This window comes from Danio rerio, chromosome 4, assembly GCF_049306965.1.
Source record: "Danio rerio strain Tuebingen ecotype United States chromosome 4, GRCz12tu, whole genome shotgun sequence".
In the NCBI taxonomy this organism is placed as follows: Eukaryota; Metazoa; Chordata; class Actinopteri; order Cypriniformes; family Danionidae; genus Danio; species Danio rerio.
This window is the reverse complement of record NC_133179.1, coordinates 73,067,501-73,080,369: the sequence shown is the minus strand read 5'-3', so window position 1 is coordinate 73,080,369 and position 12,869 is coordinate 73,067,501. Positions and strand designations below refer to the sequence as shown.

Sequence of the window (12,869 nt, the reverse complement as noted above, 5' to 3'; positions counted from 1 at the left end):
AATAATAATAATAATTATTATTATTATTATTATAAAAAAGATACAAAATAATAACATAACAACAACAATAATAATAAAAATAAAATAATAATAATAATAATAATAATTATTATTATTATTATTATTATTATTATTATTATCAAATAATTCTAGAACAATAAAATAATAATAACAATAATAATAATAATAATAATAATTATTATTATTATAAAATTATAAAATATTAATAATAATAATAACAATGAGAATAAAATAATAATTATACAATTATAAAATAATAATAATAATAATAACAATAGAAACAATAATAACAATAATAATAAAATATAATAAAATAATAATAATAATAATAATATAAAAATAATAAAATTATAACAATAAAATAATAATTATAAAAATATTTAAATAATAATAATAATAATAATAATAATAATAACAATACTAATAATAATAATAATTATTATTATTATAAAATTATAAAATAATAATAAAATACTAATAATAATATAAAATATAATAAAATAATAACAATAAAATAATAATTATAAAAATATTAAAATAATAATAATAAAAGTATAATTATAAAAAATATTAAAATAATAATAATAATAATAATAATAACAATAATAGTTATTATTATTATTATAATTATAAAATAATAAAATAATAATAACAATAATAACAACACTAAAATTAAATTAAATTAGATTAAGGTAACTTAATCAAACTACTTTTTGTTTTACTTTTAGATTACACTACTTTAATTAAGATAAGCTTATTAAACTATATTGATGAATAAAAGTCAAATGCTGGCATTCTGCTACACTTCAATGAGATTTCACCGTTTTTTAATGAAACAAACAAACAAACAAATAAATAAAATTAAATTTTACATTTTGATTTTTATCGTAAAACCTAAACATTTATATGTCAGAGCTTCATCAGCATAAACGCCATTTCTAAAGCAAAAAAATATATACAAATAAACAGAATTTCTACATGAAGTCATGCCTAAATAAATGCACATTTTATGTGTATAAAAAAACATACAACATGTAGGAAACAAAGGGATCATCAAAAAGTGACTGGAGAATTACATGTCTCTGGCTTCTCCGAATAGCTTGGATGTGGCTTTTCAAATGTGCACAAACAGATGCCTGCCTTGCCCGAGTAAACACTAATGCATCTGCACTAATGCTGTGGGCTCTGTGTACACAAACACCAATCCTGCGTCACACGTGAGTCTGTTCAGTCAACTCTTCACATGACAGATGGGGCTCATACAGCATGCATATTCATGAGCAGGACTAGGACAATACATTTTTTGTTGCAACAAAAGGTGAAGTCCTTGATTTGATCTGGTCTAACCATTGTTTCTGGGGGGCTCTTTATAAATAAAGTTGCTTTGGGTTGGTTTCCTGAAGTTTTTAAATATTTGTCCACATTTAATTCATGTAATATATTTTCAGTAAATGTTTGAGTTTGAGGACTGAAAAAGAAAACTTTCAGGTGCTGTAATACAAGCAAAAATAAAAGTAAAAAAGATAGATTTTGTTGTTTTTTTGTGAGGAAACTGCCACTACCATTCAAAAGCAAACAAATTAACAAACAAACAAACAAACAAACAAACAAATAATAAAGCAGGCAAGCAAACAAACGAGCACAAGGCAAGGCAAGGCAAGGCAAGGCAAGTTTATTTATATAGCACATTTCATACACAATGGCAATTCAAAGTGCTTTACATAAACAAGAATAAAAGAAACAAGTAAAAAAATAAATAAAAATAAAAAAATAAATAAAAATAAAATAAATAAAATAAAGCACACAAATAAATACAAACATTAATTAATAAATAAACGATTTCATAAATGCAATATATTAAGCATCATGATAGTTTTCAGCATAGGTGAGAGGTATTAATAACAGTTCTAAATATATTTATAATAAGATACAGTACAGTTAGAGTTCATAATTCAGCATCAATAATTGAATAATTACTGAGTGAAGCAACTCAGCATGATTATGATTACAGGATTGTTTTTGACACACTTATTCACAGGAATAAATAACATTTTTAAATGTACATTAAATAACATTTGAAACAATATTTTCAGATATTTTACTTGTTTTATTATATTATATTTTGTTTATTATTTATTATTATTATTATTATTATTATTATTATTATAAGATTTTATTTATCACAATTATTATTAATATTAATAACAACTTTTAATCTATTTATTTAAAACTTACAGTGTTGGACAAACTTACTTTTAAAAATAAGTAATAACAAATAATTAAATGAATAATAATAATAAAAATAATAATAATAATTACAATAAATTATTATTATTGTTGTTGTTGTTAATATTATTGTTATTATTTAATACTAATAGTAGTGATAATAATAATAATACCAACAACAAGGACAATATAGTATTATTGTTGTTGTTGTTGTTATTATTGTTATTTAATACCACTACTAATAATAATACTACTAATAATAATAATAACAATGTGTTGTCATTAAACTTATTATTATAACTAATATTATTGTTGTTGTTTCTAATTAATAATAATAATAATAATAATAATAATAAAAATAATAATAATAATAATAATAATCATCATAATAATCATAATAATAACAATAATAATAATAACAATAATAATAATAACAACAACAACAACAACAACAACAACAACAATAATAATAATAATAATAATAATAATAATAATAATGTATTGTCTTTAAAATTATTATTATTATTATTATTGTTATTATTATTATTGTTATGATTATTATTATTATTATTATTATTATTATTATTATTATTATTGTTATTATTATTATTATTATTTTTTGTTTTTTTAATTTAAATAATAATATCTCATTGATTTTCTTTTCGGCTTAGTCCGTTTATTAATCTGGGGTCGACATCCCACTTCAACACATTGAGAACATGCAAACTCCACACAGAAACTCCAACTGACCCAGCCGAGGCTCGAACCAGCGACTTTCTTGCTGTGAGGCGACAGCACTACCCACTCTGCCACTGCATCGCCCTAAATAACATTAACTTTTTCATCTAGTTATAGCATAAATGTAGCCTGCAAAATATCATCTTAATCCCAGCGATATTACAAACAAATGCAGAAATAGCACAACACATCCCTTTCCTTAAAAAGTAACCAACACACCTTTCAAAAGTGACTCTAGATTGTAATATTTTAATTTTAAAAGTAACTTTCCCTCACACTGAGTGTATTTAACTACACACGAATGTGTATTTCACAACCAGCATTTCATTTTCAATATCTTTGGGTGCATTTCCACATACAGTTACTGCTTCAGTGTTCACTCACACACTCATGAGCTTGCTCAGCAAGCAGCTAACCGGGCTTTCCATCTCATGACCATGGTGACATTTTAACCAAAGTAGAAAGTGCAAGACAGTCTAAGAATTTTGATCCGTTACGCAACGCTTGCCACACTGCAGTCAAACCGAACGTAATATGAGGCCAAAATAAGTGATAACATACAAATAAGCCGTAACAGTCATGTGCACCATAAAGCTCAATTCAACACCGCAATCCAGGCAATTAGACAAGCAGCTTGTTGTTAAGGCCGAGGGCTTAAATATTAATGCTGTGACCGCCGGTGTTCAATGTACTCTTACTGGAGAGCTGCTCATGACCAAGCGGCAACCTCCAGCTCTGCAATACGGAACAACTGAAACTGCAATCCATTGAAATTCCCATAGTCCTGCCTCCATATGGAGCAAATTTCAATTGAGACCACTGTCAGAACTGGTCCACTTTACAGCAGAAAAAAAGCTGTTTACAGCCTGCTACAAAGAACGATTTTGGTTCATACAGCTAATATGACTACTGCGAGGGGGTGAATTTTGTTTAGAACTCATCTGCTTTCTTTATATTAGGCTATATAAAGTCTGCATAATTAAGGGCGTGGCTACTTGAGTGACAGCCAGGTCTTGCTGGTCGCCATCACCTCAGCTGATTCCGGCTGATTAGCTGCTGAACTATACATCATATTTTGTGTTGTTTTATGCGGCTTTACACGATCAGTGGAACTTTTGGACTTATTTTCGACAATTTTCAGATGATATGGGGTGCTGTGTGCACTTCATTGTGCTCACAAACCATTCACGTGGCCTCTGTTTCCCATGTGAGTAAGCCTATGGGCAGGACCAGACGGAATCTGCGGACATTTTTTGCTATTTCTGCGGAGAATTTTGATAAAAATCTGTGGATTTCTGCGGAATTATTTTGGGAGTATGCAGCGAGTATCATAACTAAAACCTTAATATATGAAATAAAAAGTAATAAATTACTGAATAAAAACTGAATAAATTCAGATTTACACCTTTACTCGAGTAAATCAACAGAATTAATGATGTTCTAAAAATCTGCGGAATTCTGCGCGCGCAGATTCCGTGTGGGCCTACCTATGGGTGACGTCACGACTAATACGTCCATATAGTTTACACTCTATGCTCATGACCGACCCATGTAAATACATACCGCTACTCTCTGACGATACTGAACTGCTTCTTTCATCCTCGCACGCAAGATGCTTTAGATAAAATATTCGTACGATTTGCTAACGATTGTTAAAGGTAATAGGACATTTTATATTTTTATCTACATACTTTATTAACACTAACCGGTAGGGGTGTCAAAATTAATCGTTTCTTCTGTGCACCGCGATGCAGACGCGGACAATTCGGTATCGGTTCAGTAATAATCATAACCGGTTATTACTGACGTCATTTACCTCATGTGCGCTCTGTCGCGAGGGAGGTGAGCGCGAGTATTTAGAACGCTCGAACTACTTAAAACTCATAAACTGTGCACAATTTCACTGTGTGTGTTTGCTGGATCAGTCTTGCACTGACATTAACAGCAAAAGCCCCTATTTCACTGAGAGCGAGAGAGTGAAAGTACTCTATTTCTCTCTCTTGCGCACACACACAGTGGCCCGTTTGACCTGCTGGCGTGGCTTTTCTTCTCCTCTCGGCTGTTACTTCTGGATACAAAAACGAGCGCGCGTCTGCAGAGTTTTCTCAACCATGTCTATCATGCATCAGCTGTGATCGCCGCTGCCGCCTGCCGCTTATCAGTATCACTCATCTGTGAAGAGCGCAGCGCGCAAGAGCCAATCGCAACTGTTTTTGTTGAGGGTGTGACCAATCAAAGGGGTGTAAGAGAACTAGACAAGGATCAGAAAGAGAGCTGGATGTTTATATTTGTTTATATTATTTGCTAAATGCTCGTGTTGTTTAAAGGTACAGTTTATATATCTGACTGTTTGTTTTAAATGACAAAATTGTATTACAAATAATATACAAATATATTCATACATTTTAATAACTGCTGCTTAGGGCTGCTCGATTTGGGAAAAAATCATAATCACGATTATTTTGGTCATAATTGTTATCAGTTGAAGTCAAAATTATTAGCGCTCCTGAGAATTTTGCTTTTTTAAATTATGTTTAACAGAGCAAGGAATTTTAAAAGTATTTCCTCTAATATTTGTTCTTCTGGAGAAAGTCTTATTTGGTTTATTTTAGCTAGAATAAAAGCAGATTTAATTATTTTGAAACCCATTTTAAGGTCGATATTTTTAGCCCCCTTAAGCAATATGTTTTTTGATTGTCTGCAGAAACTACTGTTATACAATGACTTGCCTCATTACCCTAATTAAGCCTTTGAATTGCACTTTAATCTGAATGCTTGTATTTTAAAAAAACATCTAGTAAAATGTTATGTACTGTCATCATAGCAAAGATAAAACTAATCAGTAATTAGAAATGAGATATTAAAACTAATATGTTCAGAAATAAGTTAAAAAAAAAAACTTCTTTCCATTAAACAGAAATTGGAGGAAAAGGGTTGCTAATATTCTGGAGGGCTAATAATTCTGACTTCAACTGTATGTATATATATATATATTTTACAATAGAATAAAAATATGAAACAAACTGTGATTTAAGCATCTTCACTCTAAGAAAAACAATTTAGCTACAAAAATCCTTCAGTCTGGAGCAGTAATGGATGTTCTCGTCGTTTGATTAATGCTAAAACAGGCGGCAGCATTTCGCACTGTCACTTTAATGGTTTCTCTTTCACGTCTTTTGATTCTCAACTCGTTTGTTTCTTACGCAAATGAGGGTTAATATGAATAATCACTTATCACCGCGTTTTGACACCTATTTGACCATTAAAGCGCTCACGTTAATGACTTTAGATGTCTGCGCTCCTCTGCTCGTCTCAGTGTGCGAATGAGAGCGAATGCTGACCGCGTGCTTATGTGTGTGTGCGTTGCACACACACATAAGCCCCTTTCACACAGTGATACCGGTAAATTTCTGGAAAATTTCCGGAACGACTTTACCGGTATATTGAAAAAAGCGCTGTTCACACAGGCGAGGACGTTACGGAAGTTTTCCGGAAAAGAGCATTCACACATCCATTCCAAAATACCGGTAAATTCTGACATCATTCACCACAGATGAGCTTTAACGGCTGCGCTTGTATTTGTAAACATTTGACTAAATTACAAACTCTGTGGATGATCAATATTGTGAACAACTTTCGCAGGATCACTTTCGCATGTCGAGATGTTCATAATATGTGCGTGTGCAGGCGCTCACAGGCTGTTTCACAGGCACACGCAAAGCTTGAAGGTAAACAAACAACGGCTTATCATAAGCATCTCATCGATGATTATTTACACAGTTGGCATTAAGAAGAACATATAAACGTGATCTGACTAACTTCTAGCAGCTAAATGTGTCTGGAAAAATATTCAAAGGCTTTTATTCTCACAAACCGCGCGGACGTAAATGCGTCTGACTGTTGTGATTGGCTAAAGCAGACGTCTCACGTCAGCACGTTCTAGACGTGCACGCGCTTATTACGGGAATCTTCCTTCTGCGTTCACACAGCGCAGCATTCCGGCAAATTACCGGTAATGTTACAACTTCTCTTTCCGGAAAATAGCCAGAACGAATTTACCGGTATTTTCAAAAAGGGCCTGCTCACACATACAGACCTTTCCGGAAAATTGCCGGCAATTTTCCGGAAAGGTCTGTATGTGTGAAAGGGGCTATAAGCACGCGGTCTTTCGCGCTTTTGGTAAATGATGCAATAATCGTTTATCTCGATTAAGGGTTTTTCATAATCGTTAGAAGCCATAATCGAAATCGAAATCGGATTTTCGATTAATTGCACAGCCCTACTGCTGCTGTGAAGAAAATATAAAATTGTGTATGAAATGCACCGTGATGCACCGAATTGAACCGAATCAATGGCATGATAATCATAACCGAACCGAACCGTGAGACTAGTGTAGGTTCACAGCTCTACTAACCAGCTTTAATTTCTGGCTTTAATCAGATTTATTCATTTATTTTTTAAACTTTAGTGTCATTTTTTACAAAATTTTCTTTGATTTATTCCTTTCTTTGCAAAAACGTTACTTTTCCAAAACTTATCCTACTTAGTTTTTTAAATAGTTGTGATACTGAAATGGTAGCATTAAAAAAACGTATGTACAGTCAAGGTCAGAATTTTGTCTTTTTTTAAATATTTCCCAAATGAAATGTTCACAGTATGTCTGATAATATTTTTTCTTCTGGAGAAAGTCTTATTTGTTTTATTTCGGCTAGGATAAAAGCAGTTTTTAATTTTTTAAACACCATTTTAAGGTCAATATTATTAGCCCCTTTAAGCTATATTTGCTTCCGATAGTCTACAGAACAGACCATCGTTATACAATAACTTGCCTAATTACCCTAACCTTAACCTAGTGAAGCCTTTAAATGTCACTTTAAGCTGTATAGAAGTGTCTTGAAGAATATCTAGTCTAATATTATTTACTGTCATCATGGCAAAGAGAAAATAAATCAGTTATTAGAGATGAGTTATTAAAACTATTATGATTAGAAATGTGCTCTCATTAAACAGAAATTGAAGAAAAAATAAACAGACGGTTAATAATTCTGACTTCAACACGTATGTCATTAAAGAAAATAGGAATATCTTTGTTATTTAAGCAACCTGCACACCTTTAAACACTGACATAATCCTTTAAAGGCTCTACATAATTTGTCAGCTCAAAAGTCAACACACGCCTGCTCCCTCTGCTTAAAGATGTTCCCACAAAGCAGCGTTGGAGCATCGCGAACCCATTCAAACTCAAATTAGGAGAACAACAGAGGCCCTGAGCACAAGATAAATGATGTGTGCCAGCAGGTAGAGACTAGCACACCAACAACAGCCAGGATGAACTAAAAATCACTGAAAGAGCGTACTAATCTCGCCAGTAAAAACACACGGCTTCTGGACGACACTAACTAAACAACACATACTGAGCTCATGCTAATTAAACAGTCACCATGACTATGACCTCCCAAACAAAGCAGGATGACAGATCGCCCTCCATTACATGTTGCGGATTGAAGGGCCAGATCAGGCGAATAAAGCCTGCTGCTGTCTTCATGATGCTGGCTCCACAACACTGACGCCATTCCCAGAGGAGCGAGAAAGCCCGCGGTCTGAAGACGTTCCTCAGAGCGACTCTGAGGTGAAGTACAAGACTGAACAAACACTCTGATACCTGTGGGCAGCGACTGCGATAATCTACGGCTTGCGTCAGGACAAGCAACTTCTCAAGGCCTCACCTCACTTGCAGTATGAGACAGGAGATATACGAGTTGCGTTTGACCGCAACTTCTAGGGAAAATGACAGGGCGACGAGTTTCGTTACTTTCCACATGAATGATATTTAGAGGCATACACTCACCGGCCACTTTATTAGGTACACCTGTCCAACTGCTCGCTAAAGCAAATTTCTAATCATCCGATCGCATGTCAACGCCACAGCCTACCCGAGTATTGCTGCTGACCATGTCCATCCCTTTATGAGCACAGTGTCTTCATCTCCTGATGGCTACTTCCAGCAGGATAACACGTCATGTCATACAGGAATCATCTCAGACTGGTTACTTGAACATGACGATGAGTTCACTGTACTCAAATGGCCTCCACAGTCACCAGAGCTCAATCCAATAGAGCAGCTTTGGGATGTGGTGGAACGGGAGATTGGCATCATGGATGTGCAGCTGCGTGATGCTATCATGTTAATATGGAGCAACATCTCTGAGGAATATTTCAATAAATCTATGGCATGAAGGATTAGGGCAGTTCTGAAGGCAAAAGGGGGTACAGCTCGGTACTACCTAATAAAGTGGCAGGCAAGTGTATTTATTTATCATTGTATTGCATTGTTGCACACACTAATCATAAATAATAAACATCTAATGGCTAATCAGAGGCATATATTATGTTATGCTGCGTTCACACCAGACGCGTAACGCACGTCAAGCGCAAGTGATTTAAATGTTAAGTTAATGCAAACGCGCGAATAGACATCATACGGCGCAATATGCGTGAATGGCGCGGTGCGAAAATTGAGCGTTTTACGCGCTTAACGTGCGCTTCGGGCAAATCTCTTGAGTCCAAAAATCTGATCTTCAGCGGACATTCACGCCGCGTTAACCAATCAGAAGCTTGCTCTTGTAGAAGCGTGATTGTGACGAATCACCTGTTGATGACGTCCAGGGGGAAATCCTCCAGCAGACACCGACAACAAGTCATCAAACTAGGCCTGGCTCAGTCAGAGGCACCGCTGAAAGCCTCCGTCATCCAGGTTCAGTTTCTGGAGGAGTTTATGAGCTCACAGAGCTGGATGCACCTCTGAAAGAATGTAGTGGACTCAGACACGACCCTAAACGTATCGACGCTGTTTTTCAGCCTTCATAAAACTGTTATTTTCTTAATAAAATCCATGTTAGCCATTTAGCTATAAAGCTAGAGTCACCAGGCAGACAGAAGCCCTGCCCATCACAAGAATTTGACGTGCGAATGAAGCGAGTAAATTCAAATATGTTCACGCAGGTTTTTTTTTAATTTACGCACGAATAGCGCGACTTATCCGCGCGTTCCGCGTCTGGTGTGAACACAGAATGACACTGACAGGCAGTATTCTAGGTTTGTGCTTCATATATTACTTTAGTCCAATAAGCAAGACCGCTGTTGTTTTTCTAAATTTGGTAATAGTAAATTATTAATCACTCATTTTTCTTAAATATCAGCTGTAAAATCTGTTAGTTTTGATCATTCCTACACATTAACAGGTAGTGAGAACATTTAAAGATGTGTATTGCCATGTTTTTAATGAGCACATATAATGTAAAACGTATTGGACCTTGCTGTATCTCACAGTCTATTTTAATATCTTCCTTCAACTCATCCCACACAAGTTATATAAAAGCTCTAATTAAGGCAGTACCCTTTCCAAAGGTACATGTTTGAACACTTTAGGTACTAATAAGTGTCTTTAAAGTAGGGCTGGGAGATTTTAACTAAGATCTAATTCCTTAGCAACCCCCTAGCAACGCATTAGCAACCACCTAGAACACCCCAGCAATGCCTTTGCAACTGCCAAACAATCACTCAGAACACCTTAGCAACTACCTAGCAATGCCTTAACAATCACCTAGAACACCTTAGCAACCACCTAGCAATTCCTTAGCAACCCTCTAAAACACCCTAGCAACCACCTAGCAATGCCTTAGTAACCATTTAGAACACCTTAGCAACGACTTAGCAACCACATAGCAACCACTCAGAACACCTTAGCAACTAGCTAGCAACACCTTAGCAACCACCTAGAACACCCTAGCAACCGTCTAGCAGCACCTTAACAACCAACAACGCCTTAGCAACCACTTGAACCATCCTAGCAACCACCTGCAACACCCTAATACCCTCCTAACACCTTAGCAACCACTCAGTACACCCTAGCAACGCCTTAGCAACCACATAGCAACCACTCAAAACGCCTTATCAACCACCTAGAACACCCTGGCAATGCCTTAGTAACCATTTAGAAAAATCTAACATTGCCTTAGCAATTGCCTAGCAACCACTCAGAACACCTCAGCAACCACCTAGCAATGCTGTAGCAACCAACTAGAACATCCTAGCAACCGCCAAGTAGCACCTTAGCAACCACCTAGCAACACATTAGCAATCACTCAGAACACCCAAGCAACCACCTAGCAATTCCTTAGCAAGTACCTAGAGCACCTTAGCAACAGTCTAGCAACACCTTAGCAACCATTCAGAACACCTTAGCAACTGCCTAGCAACCACTCAGAACACCTTAGCAACCACCCAGCAACGCCTTAGCAACCACCCAAAATACCCTAGCAACCATCAAGCAATAACTAAGCAACGACCAAGAGCACCTTAGCAACAGCCTAGGAACACCTTAGCAACCATTCAGAACACCTTAGCAACAGCCTAGCAACCAGCTAGAATACCCTAGCTACCGCCGAACAACATCTTAGCAGCCACTCAGAACACCCCCAGCAACCACCTGGCAACAGCAACCACCTAGCAACCACTCAGAACACCCAAGTAACTGGCTAGCAACATCTTAGCAACCACCCAAAATAGCCTAGCAACCATCTAGCAATACCTTAGCAACGACCTAGAGCACCTTAGCAACAGCCTAGCAGCACCTTAAAAACCATTCAGAACACCTTAGCAACTGCCTAGCGGCCACCTAAAATACCCTAGCTACCACCTAGCAACATCTTAGCAACCACTCAAAACACCCCCAGCAACCACCTGGCAACACCTTAGCAACCACCTAAAAAACTCTAGCAACACCTTAGCAACCACTTTGAACACCAAAGCAACTGCTAAGCAACCACCTAGCAACCACTCAGAACACCCAAGTAGCTGGCTAGCAAAATCTTAGCAACCACCCAAAATACCCTAGCAACCATCTAGCAATACCTTAGCAACAACCTAGAGCACCTTAGCAACAGCCTAGCAGCACCTTAACAACCATTCAGAACACCTTAGCAACTGCCAAGCAACCACCTAGAATACCCTAGCTACCGCCTAGCAACATCTTAGCAACCACTCAGAACACCCCCAGCAACCACCTGGCAACACTTTAGCAACCACGTAGAACACCAAAGCAACTGCTAAGCAACCACCTAGCAACCACTCAGAACACCTAAGTAGCTGGCTAGCAACATCTTAGCAACCACCCAAAATTGCCTAGCAACCATCTAGCAATACCTTAGCAACGACCTAGAGCACCTTAGCAACAGCCTAGCAGCACCTTAAAAACCATTCAGAACACCTTAGCAACTGCCTAGCGACCACCTAAAATACCCTAGCTACCACCTAGCAACATTTTAGCAACCACTCAAAACACCCCCAGCAACCACCTGGCAACACCTTAGCAACCACTTAGAAAACTCTAGCAACACATTAGCAACCACTTAGAACACCAAAGCAACTGCTAAGCAACCACCTAGCAATCACTCAGAACACCCAAGTAACTGGCTAGCAACATCTTAGCAACCACCCAAAATAGCCTAGCAACCATCTAGCAATACCTTAGCAACGACCTAGAGCACCTTAGCAACAGCCTAGCAGCACCTTAAAAACCATTCAGAACACCTTAGCAACTGCCTAGCGACCACCTAAAATACCCTAGCTACCACCTAGCAACATCTTAGCAACCACTCAAAACACCCCCAGCAACCACCTGGCAACACCTTAACAACCACCTAAAAAACTCTAGCAACACCTTAGCAACTACTTTGAACACCAAAGCAACTTCTAAGCAACCACTCAGAACACCCTAGCAACACCTTAGCAACTTACTTAACTGCCTACGTACCCATCCACGCCAACTGTTTTTAAAATGTTGACCAGTCCATTGTGTGGAAGCCAGCATCATTACAGTGTAG

General features: G+C 36.4%; 2 protein-coding genes and 1 long non-coding RNA gene across 6 annotated transcripts in view; 1 reads left to right on the top strand and 2 right to left on the bottom strand.

Moving 5' to 3' along the window:
• Positions 1-12,869, top strand: part of tmem19 (transmembrane protein 19) — a 1,055,620-nt gene that overhangs the window by 259,554 nt on the left and 783,197 nt on the right. The window lies entirely within an intron of this gene.
• Positions 1-12,869, bottom strand: part of si:cabz01066312.1 — a 109,610-nt gene that overhangs the window by 90,231 nt on the left and 6,510 nt on the right. The window lies entirely within an intron of this gene.
• LOC141381952 (uncharacterized) lies at positions 7,613-10,787 on the bottom strand. The gene is made up of 3 exons (XR_012402863.1): positions 10,758-10,787; positions 10,061-10,468; positions 7,613-9,381 (listed from the first exon to the last, which is right to left on the bottom strand). It is a non-coding gene; the product is annotated as an uncharacterized lncRNA (long non-coding RNA).